The sequence below is a fragment of the Cebus imitator genome, unplaced genomic scaffold (assembly GCF_001604975.1).
Source record: "Cebus imitator isolate Cc_AM_T3 unplaced genomic scaffold, Cebus_imitator-1.0 Scaffold78, whole genome shotgun sequence".
NCBI classification, from domain to species: Eukaryota; Metazoa; Chordata; class Mammalia; order Primates; family Cebidae; genus Cebus; species Cebus imitator.
In genome coordinates, this window is record NW_016107393.1 from 3,229,671 (window position 1) to 3,245,830 (window position 16,160).

Below are 16,160 nucleotides of genomic sequence, written 5' to 3' on the forward strand. Positions count from 1 at the left end.
AAGCAAAGAACGAATTACGGAGCTGTGTGGAGAGAAATGGGCTCAGGGCAGATTTATTATGCTCCATTTCCACACTGCTAGCAGGCTGCACAGTCTCAAAGGTATAGGTTTACTCAGGATTGAAATTTTACATCCAGGGATGCTATCTCTAATAATCTAATTTGGTGAGATGAGAAAATCATATCTTGCAAACCAATCATCCCTTTCCAAAAGCCCATATAAAAGTTTACAGGCTGTTGAGGTGTCTAGCCATAGCATAAGCTTCTATTACAGGTGATACAGAGACAATGGACTTAAAGATGAAATTATTTTAATAAGAATGCTACTACTCGGTATGTGCAGTTTGTCCTTTACAACCTGAACTTCATAAATTTTTATAAGGTGTCTACTTATTGTCAGGCTCAGGAGCTGTTGTGCCACCACTGCTCAGTCAAAGCCTTTTCAAATGAAAGAATTTTGATTTGGGTAAGATACATTATGTGATATTAAGATATACGACCCCACGTCCATTTCTAGCGTCTCCTCAGTAACATTTGTGTCTTCTATGCAAATACTAAAATATAGTCTCAACCACTGTGAATGGGCTGCTCTTTTGGCCATTGAACATGTGGGAACAGAATGCCTCAGCAGGAAGGAACCTTGATCGTCCTCTACTAAGTCTGCAATGTGAAGAAATGATGTTCAAGAGCACAACAAAACCCGTGCCAAGGAAACTTTTTCAGGACTTGGGTGCTGGTCTCTTTCAGGTGTTACAGAAAAGAGAAAGAAAAAAAAGAGAGGGGACTATTTCCAAATAATAGCAGCTATCATTTCTAAGGGCTTATCATGTTTCCCGCACAGGAAAAACACTTCATATACATTATCTTATTGAGTCCTTGCAATCCTATGAGATATATATTATGCCCTTTATGAGAAGAATCCTCAGCTTAAATATGTTTATAATTTGCCTAAGGCCATATGGAAGGGACTCAATCTGGAGGGGTCCTATCACAAAGAATATAGTCTTATCCCAATGCCATCTTCCAAACAGGATTCTAAGCCCAACACTTCTTCCCTTGTCAGCATCATTCTGGCTTCGTGGTTATTCGGGAGAATACCATGCAGAGGAAAAGGACAAAGGGACTTCAGAAAACCTTTGAAGGGAAACGAGATTATGAATTATAGAATTTAAGACTGAATGAGCCCCCAAATCATCATGAATGAAACAATTAGGTAGTCACAGGACTAGTTCCAGGTCACACAGCTAGTTAGAAGTGGGAGAAGGATTTCCTCCTCATCCTTCACTAGTGATACCAAAGGTAGCACATCTATTTGGGGAGATGAAGGAGTTGCATAATAACTGGTTTTCCCTTCTCTAATTTTGGGGATTTATTTTTGGCATCATTCTTTCCCTCCACCCCTGAAATAGAATGGATGGGATAAGTAATTAGGATGTGATTAGTATCAGGAAGGTGGGGTGCAGAAGAGAAAGAATATTCCAGTATTTTTTCTTTTAGTTTCAAATGTTGAAGATAAAAGTCATCATGGGTATTTCTTTTGAGGGAAGGGTGTGATGAGAGGAGCAATCAAATACTGAGTCAATGAACATTAGCATTTACTATTTGTTAGACACTTCTATAGTCATTAACCTGATAAATAAGTCAAGGGGTCTACCCTCAAGTAGCTTACAGTCTAGCGAGAAAAATCAGCACAAACATATTATTATAATCTAATATTGCAAGCACTATACGAGAAACACAGAAAAGTGATATGGAAACATAAAAGATTACCAAGGAGTTTAGCTCAGCTGTGATGGGTATGCAGCACAACTTGTGACAAGTCACCAAGCTTGACCCTTGGGTGAAGGGCAGCAAACAACTGCAGAATTCTGGCTAAGAGGGAACACATAGGAATCTGTGCTTTTCCTGTTAAATGAAATAATACTGTGGCATATAGTAGGTGTTCAATAAATGCAGTGTGCTCAAAAGCTGGAAAAATAATAAAAAGCTGGGGGAAAGAAATGAAGTAATTGTTCTATCATCCTTTAAGGAGTTCAGGAACACCTCTCCCACTTCCTTTCTTTTTACATAACCCCTTCCCCTATAGTCACTCCTCAAATTATTTTATCAATAATGCCAAGAATGAGACAGATTATAGCAATCAGCACAATTGGGCTTCCACTCAATGCAGGAATTCCTTCTATGCTATGTCTGGTGGCTGATCCTCTCATCCGTCACATAATTTCAGCTAGAAGGAACATGAAACTTCAAGGCAGCGATACCATTACTGGACAGCATGAATCATTAGAAAGTTCTTTCATATATTGAGTTGAAACCTGCATCCCACCCACTGAATCCGGTTGTGCCTGCTGGAACTTCAGAAAATGAATCTACTTCCTTGTCCACATGTCATCCCTTCAAGTGTTTGCAGGCAACTACCATGTCTTTTCAAAGCCTTCTTATTCAGAACCAGATAGGAAGCCTGCTTTGTCTATCCTTTTGCTAAAGGGGGTTAAGAAACAGCAGCCAGGGAGGTGGGGGACTCACACAGATTCTGCTTTGTGTCTTCCATCATGCTAGGCTGCTTAGAGTGACTTCAACCAGTGCTGAAATCATAATCCTAATGCACACTTTCTTGTGGTTATAATAAGGCTTGAGAGAGAAGAAAAGGTGGGCTAGACCGAGAGATTCTTAGTGCGGTATGATCTTTCCAATTAAACACAAGCCCTGTGGACTATTAAAAATCCATCCCATGGAGGGCTCCTCAAATTACCACCAGAATTAGCCTTATGCATCAGTTCAGATGTTACCTTTTGCATTTTTTTCTTAATGTTAGAAGATAAACTTGCCATGTGACCAGCAATTTGCCTCTTGAGAGGATCTGTAAAGTCTGACATCTCCTATTTGCAAAGTCCCCTGTCCCCTCTCACATTTAATTTGGTTGGTTTTATCATTTTCTGAGTAGGTCAACCTTTTTGCCAATCACCCCCTTCACCAATATCTTCCATCACAATCGAGCCCTTCCTTACAGCTAAAGAAAGAAGTTGAGGCCAGACACAGTGGCTCAAACCTGAAATCCCAATACTTTGGGAGGACAAGGCGGGAGGATTGCTTGAGGTCAGGAGCTCAAGACCAGCCTGTGAAACACAGCAAGATATCACCTATAAAATACGTTTTTAATTAGCTGGCCATAGTGGCACACACCTGTAGTCCTAGCTACTTTGTAGGCTGAGGTGGGAGGGTCACTTGAGTCCAGGAGTTGAAGGCCACAGTGAAATAGGAGTGCAACACTGCGCTCCAGTCTGGGTGACAGAGCAAGACCCTGTCTTTTAAAAAATAAAATGAAAAGGAAGTTGACATCTATGAGGGCTGAATCAGACTGAACGTAGGGTTCAAGCATAACATGGCCCTACAACAAGAAAATGCTAAACTGTCACTTTATGCCACCCTCCTCTCAATCACCCTCTGAGGTTTTATAGATAACAAAGCATTCTTTCACAGGATAGAATTCTATTGCTGGATTTCAAAATAATCAATGATCAGAGTTAGAGCTACTCATGACAAAGTGCTTCAAAATGTTTAATGTCATTTTTGTTCATTACATATAGCAAAATAAAAAAATTCTATAGTTTACAACTGTAAATGGATCTATAGAAGTACACACAGAAGACTCAGAAGAATTGTTATGCACGTACAGTAATAATTTTGCTATAATTCTTGATAATTTCTTAATAATCCAGAAATGTGATTTCAAGAATCAAATTTTCCTAAAGATCAGACTACCTTTGACCCATGCCAGCTAAGAGTACATTATACTATTCATTTTCCAATGCAATATAAAAGAAAGAAAACAGATCTGAGAACCTGTGAAATTCTCGACAAATTTAAACCTTGCTTATGTAAGCTATGCACAGTGAGGCGAGAAAGACTTCAAGGATTTGCAAGGGCTGAAAGAGGACATCTCTGCCAGGACAACAGCAGTTAGAATGTGCACCATCACATCTGTACATTTGGCACAGTCATCTCAGTCTCCACTTGGCAGCTATGGAGAAGGGAAGACAGGAAGGGACCACAGAGAAAGGAGCCTATTTCTCACCATAAAACCACAAGGACAGGAGAAATGGCTTTTTCCAGGATGCAGAGAAGGCAAAAACAGCCTGTAGACATTCAATAGTCATAGTGATCTCAATACTATCCATCTGGTCACTGCCATCGGTGTGGTTACAGAAAAACTGTGAGTCATGGAGGCAAAGGTGAAACTCTATTCAGTCGTAATTATCATATTGGGAGCCAAAAATGCCGGCTCTAGGACCTCACCTCCTATCACCTCTTTTAGATTTTGTAGGGTTTGGGCCCTGGAATCCATATACCATAAGTGAGTTCACACGGATACTGTGGCAGGTGTCCAGTGGTTCACGCTGGCATGGAAAACCATGGTGGACAAAAACCTGTAGATAAAGTCCCATGAATACCCAACGAGAGAGCACAGACTTGTTCTCCAGAATTCATACATGACAGGCTCCATGTGGGTGACTTCTCAAAGCAACTTAAGGTAGGAGTGTCCTATGGTACTGAGCATAGGGAATTGAGCTTGGCATACTTTGCTGGACTTTTACTAAGTACTACCGGTAATTTTGATATATATCCCCAGTTGAGAACTAGTGTTAATCTCCAAGTGTGGTCTATCAATCACCTGGGATACTTGTAAATTACTCAGATTACTGGGTCCTACCTCAGACCCGGTGAGTCAGAGATTTCAAGGATTCATTCCATGACTGTATCTTTAGCCAATTCCCAGGTCTTCTTTCACATGCTAAAGTCCAATAATGATTGCATTAGAGATGGCTTTAGAACAAGCTTGATGAACACAAGCATGGGAAAAAGATGACTATGCAAAAGAGGAACAAGCTAAGATCTCAACCTTCCTCATTCTGAGTCTTGAAGATTTTATTCCTATGAAAGTGAGTTTGACTCTTAAGAACCACACATGTAGTAATGAGGCACATGTGGACTTCAGCCCTTTGGTAATCCTGCACACAGTTTGACAATGACACCTTTCTCTTACAAATTATTTTTCTTTCTATATTCCAATTTAGAAATCAAATTTGGATGTGAAAACAAATGCCTATGAACCCAGAAGAGGTGACTATCCAACGATTATTACAATTCTAGTACCTGAAAAAAAGACCGTCCTATAAATGAGTCCTAGTTATATAGATCCTGTTTACATAAGCTGGCTTCTCTACCTGGATCATTCCCTCCCTTGGGTCATTTCCAAACATTCCAGGTTCATACAGGTATACCAAGTTCAGAAAGCATATTCATGTAGATGCTATGTGTTAAGCTACTTGGTCCTCCAAAACTCCCAGAACCCAAGTCTACCTGTGTTTCACATGGTTATAAATATTCAAAAGTCCTCATAATGCTTAGACTTCCACACCACTATACTCTCCTTCATTTCATTGTTCTTTTAAACAAGGAAAGGCAGATGAGAAAACAAAATATATAATTGAAAATACCTAGTAAGTTTCAAACTGAAGGTTTAAAAGTCAGAGTAGCAGAAGTTAGCTTGGCAAAGAAATCAGTGTACCTATAGGTATTTAATATTAATAATAATATAATGTATGATTATGGCTACATATATGAGTATGGTAGGTCTCAAAATCTTTGTGAAGTATGCTATGTGCATTATGTAATTTTATCTGACGAAAATCCCAAGAAAGTTTCTTTCAGACTTGGTAAACTAAAGCACAGAGAGGTTAAGTAACTTAGTCAAAGTCACAAAGCTAATAAACGGAAGAACTGAAATTTGCATACACAAAGTATGACTCCAGAGCCAAACTCAACATTAGGCTTTGCTATTTCCCATCTTCAATAGTGCATCACATGCAGGAAATGAGATGTGTTTTATCATCATCATTTCCAGATGTCTAAGAGTATGTGCAATGGCTAACTTATTTAAAAACAGAAAATTCCATGTGTATAAAACTGAAATGTCTCAAGTATGTGTATTTGTAGGCAAACAATGGCATTTTTGTGCTTGTATTTAAGCATTAGATTTTTCATACTATGCAAGGTAAAACTTCTCCCTCAGCCTGTGAGAAAGAGTGTTTTCACCTCCAAATCTAAGGAAATCACAAGGTCCTCATAATTTCTCTGTGAAGTTTAAATGCTAGTGTTAATGCCAAAAGTTTTCTACCCTTACTCGTAATGTTTAATCTCCTTAGGCTCAAGTTTTAAATACTCTAAATTCTCGGGGTCCCATTTTTCTAATTTATCAGTGAGGATTTTGTACGAAGATCTCTTTCAACTCTAAACATACACTGACACTGATTTAATGATTGCCTTTGAATGAATGGTAGTCATTTCCATATCCTTACCTATTACAAGGTCTCCATTTAAAAAATAAAGGCAAAAACTGTAATTACTTTTGCACCAACCTATTTCACAGGAATAGGAATCTGTTAAGCCTAAGAGGAATTTGAAACTGAACCCTGGCTTGAAATCATTATAAGCTAACCGCTAGGTGTCCAAGCCTCTAGACGATGAAAACCTTATTTACTACACTATCTGTCAGATGAACCTCTTTAGCACACATCAAAAATCACAGCTCTCTGTAAAATTTTACACAGTTTTGACACTGGTATACTGAAGCAAAGATTTAGAAGAATTCGCTCATTATCTCTTACAATGGGCCTTTTCTTAGTGTAGCTCATTTTTAAAATTTCATCATGTCTTCTTAATTGTGTTATAAAAAAGTACACATCGCATCACAGTATGGAAAATAAACAGTAGGCTGTTAGTGAAGATTTAACAGAAAATATCCTCCTTGATCCTAAAGTAAATAATACAGAAATGAAACTTTTATTCCAAGAGAAAACAATGAAAACCAGTACTCATCTACAGTTCTTTCACATGTGAAGGATATCAGCATAACAATCCCTGATAATCATGATTGAGTCGCTCTGCCAGGCCCACAGGAATCACAGAGCACCTCTGTTATTTATTTTCCGATGTGTACAGAAAAAAACAGAAAAGGGGAATATGGGTCCTGGGTTAATATTGTTTACGTCCATTTATCTAATCTTCGTTTTGCTGATACAATGATAACATAATAACATAATGGCTATTTCAGAATCTCAGCCAAAAAGAAAAGAAAAAGTTGATTAGCTTTAGCCTGCATAGCACAGGATATCTCTCTGCATGTGCTTTTCTTATTTTAAAATTCCGTTTCCCATTATAAACTCAGAAATGTAAATGCTTTGTACATTCATATTTATTTCCAAAACAAAATGCTCTCTTAGGTCCATGAATCTCAATCTTTATTTGTTGATGATAGAACTGTCTTTATTAAAAGACTAAGTCATTTTTCATAAAGTAGGTACAAAAGCCTGGTCATCTTTTGTATCAGTTTATATGTATTTTCATCCAACTCTGCTATTTATGAGATCATAGAATTGATGTGGCACCAAATAGTTCAAAAAAGGGCGACTGCTTCGTGTTAGTATACGTGCTTTCTTCCGTATTTTTTTCACTGACTTCTGAAAAATATGCTCATAAATTTCTTTTTTTTTCCCCATTTATTTATTTTATTGCATTTTAGGTTTTGGGGTACATGTGAAGAACATGCAAAATTGTTGCATAGGAACACACGTCGCAGTGTGATTTGCTGCGTTCCTCCCCATCACCTACATCTGGCATTTCTCCCCTTGCTATCTCTCCCCAGGTTCCCACCCTCCACCGTCCCTCCCCTATTTCTCCCCAACTGACCCCAGTGTGTAGTGCTCCCCTCCCTTCAGACTGATCATGTGGTGCTGAATATCCTGAAACTGACCAGGGGTCAAGAAAAGTGTTAACTTGGCAAACGCAAGATAACCCTTAACCAATTAGTGAGTGTAAGCTTTAATAGTATCATTATGGTGATAAACAGCTACTACCATTTCTTGAACAACCACAGTGCACACAGTATGTACTGCTGGCTCCAAAGACATTATCTTAAAACCAAGTCAGCCCATTTCACAGATGAAGACATTGAGGGCCAAAGAAGTTAAGGAACCCCTGTACCCGCAAGCTATCAAAGCTGGTGATGAGTGGCTAAGCTATGATTTGACAAAATGCTGTGTTGCTAAATACCACACTACACTGCCTCTACAGACCAGTTACTGTAGTTCTCCATTCTGTCTGGAAAGGGGGAGATTTTTTAAAATACTAACATATGAAAGCATCCCCTAGAGATGGCTAAGAGCATCACTGTTTTTCTAAAGCTCCCAAAGTGATTACAGTGTGAATTCCGGGGTGAGAACAACTGGATTCAAAGATACCAAGGAATATTCATTTTCTTAAGAAATAGGAATATTTCTTCAATTAGAGCTAGAATAACAACTAAAGTTCAAGTTGTTTATCTAGAACAGGAACCTGAAACGGGAACACCAGACGGGGGCATACATCAGCACCAGCATCATCAGAAGATTTTTGTTTTCTTCCCTCAACCTGCTCCTTCTGCCCCACGTGCAGATCCCACATGGTATTTTAGTGCTAAAGTAGACCCAGGAAGTAACCCACGCCCTTCATCTACAAGTGATACAAGAGCCCAGAAAAGAAACAGCTGTGCCCAACATCTCACCCTAGCAATAAAGAGAGCTTGAGTCTCTTGTGCCCTATTTCAGTGCTCCTTTCACTTAAAAATTTTGGAAGCAGTAGGAAAACAGGTGGGACATAGAGTCAGCCAAGGCACCTGAAGAGAATTTTAAGAAACCAAGAGAGCAGAGACAAAAAAGAAAAAGTCAAACCAGAGTGGGAAAGGAGAACAGCCGCAATCTCACAATCTTCGATCTGCATATGATAGGGAAATGAGAAGGAATATTTAACAAAGCAATGCAACTGGCCAGAGGAAAATGTAGTCAGGAGAACTAGCAACTGCAATCATCTATCAGTAAAATGAGGTAAAAATACCAGGGAATAATCAAACCTTTCACTCAGTTTCAGGAAGCATATCCAAGCCCACCGTACTTTCAGAATAGAAAATAATATTGAAACAGAAACAAACTGTAGGAAAATCTCCAGGCAGAGAGGCAGGGACTGCTAGAAAACCCCAAATCTGTTATGCATCATCTACTGCCTTGCTTCTCAAAACATGGTTCAAGGATCACCTATTTCAAAATTACCTGGGAGCTTGTGAGAAAGGCATAATGTTGGGCTTTATCGTAGACCTGTTCAACCAGAATCTGCATTTTAATAAGATTTTTGTAATGATTTATATGCACACTAAAGTTTAAGAAGCCCTGGTTCTACTATAAGAACCCTGTTAAGGTGTTAATAAAATAGTTATTACATAAATTAGGACTACAGAACTGCATAGAATTCAACCCAACTAGTTAAATTTTTTGTTGATGTCCTATGATATGGCAGGCCCTGAGCCGGGTATTTCAGGAAATGAAGGTCCCATGTTAAGCAAGGTTGGTGCAGTGCCCTTAGGGGAGAATACAGAAAGCACATACATATTAGGAAGACTCTGACTCGTAGTCCACAGGGAAGAGGTTAGCAAAATATAACAGGGTTTGCTGGAGCAAAAGCTGGAGTGCAGAGGGAGATCAGGAAGCATGTAGCAATTGCACTGACTCTCTGACAAGAGCAAATGATTGTAGGGAAGTAAGAGAGCCCCTTCTCGGCAGAGGGAACAGCAAAAGCAAGGACACAGAGTTAAGACAACCTGCTGTGTTAAGGAAATACTACCTTCAGCCTAAAGAAGTCTCAAATTGCGTCAAGGAGACTTGGGACCCTATGATGATGTCTCAAGACTAGTAAGAGCAGGGAGGGGAAGTTAGTAGGATCTCTGGGACTCCATTCCAACCACTTAAGGTTATATTTTAATAGAGTTCAACATTGAGAAATAATATTTTAAATGTATCAGGGAGCCAATACACATGGTGCTTTTAAAATTATCACCTAGTGCCGTGCTGGTCATGTAGTAGGCACTCAAATATTTACTGAAGAAATCAATAAATTAATGACTGGATCTATCAACCAATGAGATCAAAGTAAAAAATGCAGAGCTACTTTGGGGCTGGACCGCAGAAGTTCTTCACTGTTTGAGAAGGGCTTAATATGTCACTTGGTAGGACACTAAGGAAAAGTTTACTAGCCAGTGATTAAACTTGGTTCTCTTTGGGAAGCTTATTCTGCAAAACCAAGTGTGAAATAAATTGGGAGAGAATGGAGATGGGAAACAAGTAAGGAAGCCATTGTGGTAGTCTCTAGAAAGAGATAAGAAGACTGAAAAAAATAGCCACCATGGGAATAGAAAGATGAAGCAGGCATCATAAAACATCATTGAGATGAACTCTATCGGACTTGTTTGTGAATTTTATGTGAAAGGCAAAGATACTGGGAGGGTCACCAGTGACTAGGAGAAATATTAAAATTGACACAAAGTCATCCCTGTTCACTTAGGAGAAAGATGTTAATTAGAGCTTAGTTAGACCTGGTAGAGTTGAGGCACCTGAGAGCAATATAAAGTTATCTCTTAGGTGGTTCAAAGTGTAAATGTAAAATTTAGAAGGAATAGTAGAGCTAGGATGTCACTTCAGGAAGAAATAATCTAGCACTAACAAAAAGAAACAACTGAATAAAAAGTAACATACAAAAGAGCAAAACAGAGACAACCTATAATCTATAAAGCAACAGAGATCAAGAGAAATCCCCAGAATTTTTTAAAAAACAAGAAAGAAAAAGAAAAGGTAAAAAGACCATATTGAGACACAGTGGGGACACAGACAGGAATTGGGGGTTGGGGGTGTCAAAATAGAGAGAGTGAAATGGTGTGGAGGGGTTATAATAAAAACCAGAGGCATATAAAAAGCAATGGGAAACTGGGACAGACACACACTCCCTGTTCTTTAGGTCTTTGAAGACATATAGCATAGGGTATTACAGGAACAGCAGAAAGCAATTTTGCTCTTTATTTCTGTGAACAAAGACTCACTCCTGTAAGCAGTTAGCTAATTGCTCATTTTTTTAAATATAAATTCTTGCTGTTAAAAATCAAGCAATGATATCTTCAAATTCAGCTGGGAGAAAAACTCTAGAGGCAGGGGAGGCAGGGTGGCCAGTCCAAAGACTTAAGATCCTTGTCTTTTTCATGGTGCCCAACCCCACATGGCATTAGTCTGTATAGACATTTCACCTTTCAGAATTGTTTTGAAAGATATTTTTTTTCGTTGAGTCAGGTCACTTGCCTGAGAAAAAGAATGCTGAGAGCACCTGATATGCTTTGATCGATCCTCATCTAATAGCTACACTTTTTAAAGTTATCCTCCAGATGTTGACAGGTCTCACTAATTGGCCACATTTGGGTGACAAGTACTAATGACAGTTTCTTCTCTGGTTAGACTGTAGAGGAGACACCTCCATTGGTTTCCTGTCTACCTCAGTTGAAGAAAAATACATTAAATTTATTGTTTTCTTTTTGCTCTGTGAATCTGTATATTGTTAAAATGCTGTAAGATATCAACATGATTTTTTTCAATATAGATGATACTTAGTGGTTATTAAACTTTTATAAAGAGATCACTACTTATGTAATGTAAAATAATATACTGCAAACAAAGCACATAAGAAATTATGCTGCAAAACATTAAAATCACCAGGATGATTCCAGAATGGACAGTAATTTTTCCTTTGTTAGGAGAATTCACCTTCCCCAAAGCATTTTACTACAAATGCATCCACGAGAGGTCAAGGAGATCTATAAGAATAGCTATTTGATTTGTGGTTTTCACCCCAAGCTTCCTCAAATCACTTTTGGAAATAGGTAAGAGTGTAAATTATAATGTCACAAATATTTAATTTATGGGAATATAGAATCTGAAAAACAACCAACACTTTGATCAAATAAGTATTTTTTTTTTTCATGTTAAAAACCTCAAGTAACAGAACTTTCAATGCTGTATTTTCCATTCTAAAGGCATTTATCTATTACAGGGAAGGGGCAGCACATACTCAATGCACATATGGCATCAAAATAAGATTAAAGGATGCTGAAAACCGGTGAATTAGGCCCTGGAACATTTAAGGGAGTCCTTTCAAGCCAAAGCCTCTAACTTATCTAAGGCGTAGCTTATTGACTTTATGAAAAGCCTTCTTTTTAATTAGATAAATGCATTTCCCACAGTTTCATGAACTGTGTGGAAGCTGCCAGTTTCCATGCTGTAGGCTGGGCCCTATAACACAAATGTTTTGTTCCTTCTATAGGAATATCTTTTTGCTACTACATCTTGACAAAGTTTGCATTCCCCTTGGTGTGTATACCTCAGCAAAGCAAAAACCAAAAAGAACTGCAAACCTCATCTCTGTATGACAATGAAAGAAGATGTTTCCCAACCCAAGAACTTTTCAGAGCATTCCAAAGCCGCGTTTATTTTGTATTCTTGGGCGTGGGGAGACGGGGGATACTTCTTGGCAATTTTTTTCCCCCGAAGAACAGCACTCCCTATTCAGGTTCACCACAAAAACTGTTTGTCCTCCAGAGTCTAGGGAAGCATCGTCCTGCCAGCTCTCCCTTCTCCCCACGGGCCCCCGCACAAAACAGTGGCGAAACAGATGGTCCTCCCCCTCCCCTTCTCCTAGTCCCTTCCGCAGTCCCACAGTGTCCTCCCACCCTGCGCTGACACCTTCACCAGAGATTAGTGGCCGAGGCCGCCCCTTAGGGCTCCCAACAAGTGCAGACTGGGGACCTTCTCTGTGCCCCTCTGCCCCATCTCATCTGGGTTCTGCTGCAGAGCTCACCTGCGACCCCAAGCTTCGACTGCTACTCTCCTCCCACACCTCGGTCCCCTAAGTAACTACTCGTTTCCAGGTCAGGGAGAGAAAGAAAAGCCCCAAACTTCCAGCCCAGGTGACCAGGCGCTGCGGCTTACCACAGCGAGGCACTCTCTCGTCCTCTCCCCTTTCCATCCGTCCTTGGGAATTGGAGCCTACCCTGGGGAACAGCTGAGTCTGCTCCTGGGGCTTCCACGCCCTAATCCTAACTCCAGGGACTCGCAGGAGTTAGGATTAGGTCGTGGAAGCCACAGGCGCCTGGGCGCCCTCTTCTACAAGTGGGACTGCAGGACAAAGTGCAAACTCTATCCGGAGGGGGCCTCCTGGCCGTTACCTCGGGCGGCGCGCCCAGGTGCAGGCTCGCTACGCGGAGGCGGGCGGGGGCCGGCCAAGCAGAGGGCGCCTATTCCGGGGGTGCCGGGCTGGGCTGGGCGCCCGGAGCTTACCTCGGCGCGCGGGCCGCGGGCGCGTGGGGCAGTGGCTCCTCCAGCCGGGAAGCTGTTGCTCACGCTCCGGTGGTGGCTGCGGTCCCGCCAGGGCTGCACCCGGGCTTCGCGCAGACGTTCTCCCGCGATCTGCTGCAGCCCGGGCGGTGGCGGCGGCGGAGGTGGAGGTGGCGCCGGCGACAGCTCGGCCCGGCGCGGCCCCGGAACTGTCCAACTCTTGCCGGCGCGGGGCTTAGGCGCCCGGCCGCTGTCCCCGCGCTGAGCGCCTGCGCGCCCGGCCTCGCCCAGGTGAGGGGCGTGTGCCCGGAGCCCGCGGGGCGCGCCCGGCCCGGCGCCGCCGCCCGCCAGCCCCCCTGGTCTGGCCGAGGACCCCGGGGTTTGGCCGTGCCAACGCCACTCTCGCGCGCCGAAGCTGTGACGGTTTACCAAGCAGAGACTTGCGAGGCACACACACGAGAGGGAATGAGGCGGGACCGTTCGGGGGCTCGTTGACACTGCAGAGCCTCCCGCAGCATCGCTGCCTTAAATCCCGCCTTTCCAGGCGTGCGCGCACTGCGAGCCAGAGGAGGCTCAGTCCAGACCAGGGGTTCCCGGGGGTCCTCAGCCCCAGGGCTCGCGTTCCGAAGAGATCCTTGGCAATGGCAGGGGTCCCAAAGCCGAGATGCCAAGCCGCGCGGTGGGGCGGATGCTTCCAATATTAGTCAAGCCAGAGTGAAACTCTCTTCTTGCGGATCGTCAGACCAACTATTTGTTTTTCCTCTTTGACCAGCCCTGGGCTCGCAGACCATAGCGAGCAGCTTCGGCATATTTGGCGGAGCCGGGAAGGCCCGCAGCGCAGACGGCATCGCAGCCTCGCCGCGGATCTGAAAGTCTAGTGGGCGGGGGGCTCATTTTCCTCCGGATTTCTTTTCCGTGTTTAAGTTTTCAAAACTAAAACCTGTCATCGGTTACCCTGAGGTAGAGGGCATCTTCTGAAAATTAGTGCAAACATGGCCAAGGTACTTGGTTCTGAAAGGGAAAGCACTTAGAACACTTAAGGAAAATAATTTTAGAGAGCAGTTTTCTGAGATTACTTCTTTGGGGAGAAGTTCAAGAGTCATAAATGACCAGAGAACTGTATTATATAGCAGAGATTTTTTTTTTTTTTAACCAGATGATCTTAAAATATTTTTCTTTGGTTCTTCTCTCAGATGATTGACACTCACTCCGTAAATAATTAATCCTGCAGCTGTTAATGTCTTGGCGTAATCGTCTAGAATAAATATCTTAACGTCCAGCCAAAGCCAATGTTGTTCTCCCAGGGTGGGCTTGAGATGTGACAAACACACAAACACAACATCCTAGAGCTTTCTGAAGGAGCAGGTTGTGTTTATAGCCCACCTTGGAATGCAGGGTTAATGCAAGCACCAGCGCAGCTGAGGTACCAGCGTGAGAACGGACATAAATCTGACTTACAGTTTCTCTATTTTTAGAATCCAAATATCTTCACATCTAGGTCGGCAGTGTCGATACTAAGGACAGACGCTTTTTGGTGTGTTTATTCTTAAAATTGTACCTTATTTGAAGTTGCTACAGAAGGACAGCACCAAAATTCAATCATTTTAACCCAAAAGAACATGAGCTATGATAATTGCTTAAAATCTTTTTTACAAAATTATGATCTTAAGATCTCTTCTCATCAGTAAAGGGTATGTTGAAAACAAGTCTTTCACAAGTCCCTGAAGGTCAGTAAGGCAGAGCTCTGGCAGGCTGCAAAAAGCAGGAAATTCCAGAGGCAAAAACCTTCCTTGAGAAAAACACCCAGCTTCCAGTGCCCTGCACTTCAGAGTTGGGAACAGTGTGGTGTGTCAAGGGTTGCCTCTGAGCTCAGGTAAGTATTGGTGTCTCCAGGAATCTAAGATTCAGAGAAAGGGTGAGGGCCCCTTAAAGTCTCCAGTCAACACCTTGGATTGCACTGGGAGGCAAATGAGTAACCTCTGCAGAGTGGAACACCTGTGAGAAGTGTTCTCCGTGGCTTGCACAATTTAGCAGCATGTGCATTTTTTATGTCCTGCAAACTGCAACTATATCCTTCCCTCCTCCCTGTCTATTTTTAATCACCTATAGCTAAGACTTATGCAGAGAATAATTTGAGGGTTGCATTTCCTAACAGCTGAAAGAACCATAAAATACATGCAGACAGCTCCCAGTTTTTCACCTGTGACATAACTGACTAAGAATCCTGCCCTTCAGGTCCCTAGCCAAGACGGGATTAATGCCTCTGGAGCAGCCCCAAGCATTGAAACAATTGCAGTGCCTCCTTTCTAAATGCACTTCAATACGGAAACAATGTTAAATTTAAAAACACAATATTTAAATATATTGAGAAAAAACAGCTTCTGTCTAGATTTTCTGATTGCAAATATATTCCTATTGCATAACTTGTCATTGACCATGCCTTTCCAGTGTTACCTGACATAGGGGATTCTCCTGTCCTCAAAGCCTCCAAACACAGCTTTCCTGGAACCATTATGGCTCATTCCTGGCAATAATGGAGTAAACCAACTCAGAGAACTGTAGCCCTAGGCTTGGGGCATTAGGAGAGTGGTCAGGATAGCAGCAACACTGGAAGGCTAGCTCATTAAGGAAAGATCCCAAGTATCAAGAAGGAACATAACAGAAAGGACTAATTTAAGTTTGTTTTTCCTACTTTTTGTGTTTATGAAGTATGTGGTGCATTGATTCCTAAATATTGAAGACCTTAGCTAGACAAACTCCTTTTAACTGCATTCACAAGTTTACACTTTCCAGTGGATAAATAACTTGGTGATAACAAGGAACATCAACAAATTTGGAGACCTTGTTCCCTTAGTTTTACTATATGAGAAATGGAAATGAGTTCATACATAAGATGTATACTACTTGAGTGATGGGTGCATCA

General features: G+C 41.6%; 1 protein-coding gene across 3 annotated transcripts in view; it reads right to left on the reverse strand.

Annotated features, from left to right (window-relative positions):
- The window catches only part of ZNF385B (zinc finger protein 385B), a 382,729-nt gene extending 368,991 nt beyond the window's left edge, over positions 1-13,738 (reverse strand). For all 3 annotated transcript variants that reach the window (XR_005201004.1, XM_017532735.2, XM_017532734.2), the window contains exon 1: positions 13,241-13,738. The gene's annotated coding sequence lies outside the window, so the exon portion shown is untranslated. The remainder of the gene's footprint in view (positions 1-13,240) is intronic.
- Between the last annotated feature and the right edge of the window lie 2,422 nt (positions 13,739-16,160).